We start from the raw sequence: 3,789 nt of genomic DNA, 5'->3' as shown, positions 1-3,789 counted from the left end.
AAGACATCTTCAAATTACTTTTTCTTTGTCTGACCAACAGTTCAAAACAAAAAACAGCAAATCCTCACATTTGAGAAACAACTGAATAATTTTCTGCCAATAAACAAATAGATTAATTGACTCATCTGAGCTCTACTACCGTTTATGATTTGAAGCATTTTCAACACCACTGTGACATCCTCACATGCAGACAGTCACATTACTTGACCTCTCTTATCTTCTTTGTTTTGACATATTTTCCCAGCCGCACAAACAATCCAGGAAACTCCCCACTGACTAACCACAAGATCCTACATTTTCTACACTGAATTCGACCAAATCTGTGTGTTATTTTGATAAAACTGAGCGGAACAAAACGGTCACAATCTCCTTTAAAAGATTTGTGCAAGAAGAGCTTTGTTACATTCACCGGCCAAGTCATTTTATTAGGTACACCTGTACAGTCCTCCTGTCAATCAGACGTGAACATTATTATCTTTGTAAAAATGAACTTTCTGGCTGAGCTGTTTTGTTGGATTGCATCAGATTTTACCGGCGTACCTAATAAAGTTGCCTCTGAGTGTGTGAGTGAGACATTATGTCATTAAAATAATTTCTTCCTGGTTGGACCGAGCCCTTCCCCAGCTGTTTGTGCTTTGTGTGTCAATCTGTCGAACAACGCAACAAAGAAGGTGAAAGACTTTGGCTGAGGCTTTGTCTCCTCTCAAAACACACACTGGTCATGACCTTGGTTTTATTTAGACTTCATAGCAGTGTCCACAATGCTCTTGTTGGGCTTGTCGCTCACTCATTTTGTCTGCTGTAACAACCAGGTAACATATGATACATGTGCTACAAACAAAAATGAAAATATTTGGCAGCATCTCACATGCTTGTTGAGCTACTTATATGTCTTCAGCTATGTGGACAAACACTGGAACAGCCTCAACAGCTGTGGTGGTGACACGTCATTTCTGGGACTCCACCTCTAATTGTTCTCCCATGTTTCTGTGCAACTCCCTTCAAACTGCTCAGCCAACTGGAGTGTGATGTCTGGCCAGACCCGCTCATATTACAGGCCTGTGAACGTGCAGCAACAGATGGTTTATCACAGGAGGAGGGGTGGGGGTGGGGGTGGGGGGTCAAAGGAAGAGGAGGAGAATGAGCCGACCATGAGGCATAATTATACTCTGGAAACTACATTCTGTATGGGACCAGTCTCAGGGTTTCTGCTGCCACCAAGTTAAATTTAAGACATTTTAATCACATTAGAAAGTAATTTAACACCTGTTTCATGATCACACTGGACAAAGTATGAAATATATCAATGTAAACCAGCAGAACCAGTCTTGAATTGTTGTATTTTTAAATCCATATCACGTTTATCAATACTTCTTGCTACAACTTATTTGTATTTACATTGTTGATTAATCTGCAAATTATTTCTTAGACAATAATATTTTATCTATAATAAGTGCCATTTATAGTTTCTCACATCCCAAAGTGACATCTTCAGCTGTCTTGTTTTATCTGACCAACTGATGAGCAGCAAAAAAAAATGGATGAATGAATGGATGGATGCATTTTACAATAAAAACATTATTCATTTATGGTGCATACATGAGTTTTGCACAAGGTCAGAGGTCTAGAAAAACAGTACTGCAGATTTTCTAGTCATTTTTTTGCTAAACTCATATGCAAAAACATTTTTAAACTAATGTTTTTAATGTTTTTTGGGGAAACTGAAATACGTGTTTGCAAAGAGTGTATATGTTGTTTTTTAAACTCCACCAAACATCTTCTCTTCAAACTACATGAATAAATATGATTAATTTCACCTCTTGCATGCGTCTCTTGGTCCTCTCCAGCGCATCTTCGTAGCCTTTCTGCCTCAGCTCACTCAGGCTCTCGTAGTACTCCTCCGTGTCGTCGCTCTCGGAGAAAAGCACCTGTGAGAGGATCTTCCAGCCGCAGGTGTCCAGGGCATGACCCAGGTACACCTGCAGCTGGTAGCACAGGGCCTCCGTCTCCCGCGGTGACATCCCGGGTGCACCGAAGAGCACCGTCCACACTCCGTACTGCTCCTCCGGGAAAGACGGTAAACATGGCTCTAGGTCCGAATTGACGGCGCACAGCTGGAGGTGGGCTGCCCTCAGGTCCTGAAAGGAGAACAGCCCGGCCCAGCTGAAGTCCTCGCGGCCGCTGTTCTCACGGTCCCCTGGGTCTGAATCATCCGGGGACAAGAGGGCATCCACGGGGTCCAGGATCTCGATATCTATAACCTTGGGTGTCACAATATCCCAGGATCCCGACGTGTGGCTGACACACTCTAAAGTCTGTGAACCCCCGACTTTTAAACCCTTCATATCCGTTGTGGGCTTTCCTTTGGGGACGGAGTGTGGTCTAACTTTGCCCGCTTGGCAGACTTCATCTTTTCTCGACGTGTGTTTTTCTGCCACCGAGGCACCGGGGGCTGGAGGCGCAGTGGCGGCGGGGCTACAGTCGAGGAGCGGGTCAAGGAAATTGGCCCGTCTCTGCACGGTTCTGTTGTGGCAGGTTATGGCGAACTTCCCCTCGATGTCGTTCCAGGCCACAATAAAAGCAAATTTGTGCCTCTCTTTTTCGTCGAAGACCCGGGGTCGGACGGACACCCATCCGGACTCCAAGTTGTCCTCCATGGTGAATGACATCTCATCCAGCCAGTAAAAAAAGACAAGTAGATTAACGGTTAGCTAGCAAAAAAAAAAATCAATTCGGATGTCGACGCTAAAGGCTTCAGCTAGCCAGCTAACGGTCGGAGCCAGCTAGAAAAGTAAAATCCGCCGGAGCAGAAACGAACAAACCGGGAAAAATAAAACGGTGAAACAAAGGATTTCCAGCTTTGTTTACCCAGCTGTGTGCGAGCGGGCGAAAGCGCAGCTAACGTCGTTATCCGTCCGGAGCGTCGGGTTTGGGATCCAGACATGAAGAAGTTCACCGGACGTCGCGGTGTAAACGCAGCGGGAGAGTCGGCTTCATTTCGGGGCATATAACGTCAGTTGTCATGGCACCTGCCAGCTCACCTGCCCGACGCCGGCGCTCGGTAACAACAATAATCGTGAACCGTGCAGTTCTTTGTCCGCGAGCAGACAATGCGGCCGCGCGCTGTCACGTGTGAGCTTCTGTTTACAAGCAGTCAAGGTGCGTGCGTGTTTGTCAAATCCGGGGAGGGATTTCACTGCTGCACCCTGCCCCCTCCGTCCAGATGCTGCCTTCAGGCCCATGATGAAAATCGGAAGTGCGAAGTTTCTTGAAAATTACGAGAATTACGTTTGCTGTAGCTTTATAAAGTACCATAAAAGACAATAAAGCTTCTCTGACAAAAAATATAATATAAGTCATATTAGGAAACTGTGCTACTCTTCACAGCTCCTACACAACAGTAATATGGAGGTAGATTTGTCTCAATATTAATTGTGTGAACAGACAAACTAGAAGAAAAGATACTGTATAGATTATAAGGACTGACATACGCAACAGTTAATACCCATACCTCCATATTTTCCGAAACAGATAGATGTATGAATAAATTTGGAAGCAGTGTTCTAATACTCTAACAACAACCTACTTTTGGTTTAAAAATTACATTAGAGGACTGGTAGAAACATTATCATTGATCAGCCTGAGGTCTAGAGGGAGACAATTATATTAATTGTAACAAGGGCAGATGGGTGTGGATTGATGCTCGAGGCCACACCCACATAGAGCAGACCTGTCTCTGTGGCGCAATCAGTTAGCGCGTTCGGCTGTTAACTGAAAGGTTGGTGGTTC

The 3,789-nt window shown here is 44.7% G+C and overlaps 1 pseudogene; it reads right to left on the bottom strand.

Moving 5' to 3' along the window:
* Positions 1-1,784: 1,784 nt before the first annotated feature.
* Positions 1,785-3,037, bottom strand: LOC111240282 (annotated as a pseudogene).
* Between the last annotated feature and the right edge of the window lie 752 nt (positions 3,038-3,789).

This window comes from Seriola dumerili, unplaced genomic scaffold, assembly GCF_002260705.1.
Source record: "Seriola dumerili isolate Sdu_G_001 unplaced genomic scaffold, Sdu_1.0 BDQW01030839.1, whole genome shotgun sequence".
Taxonomy (NCBI): Eukaryota; Metazoa; Chordata; class Actinopteri; order Carangiformes; family Carangidae; genus Seriola; species Seriola dumerili.
Note: the sequence above shows the minus strand (reverse complement) of the source record. Positions and strands in the feature narration are given on the sequence as shown.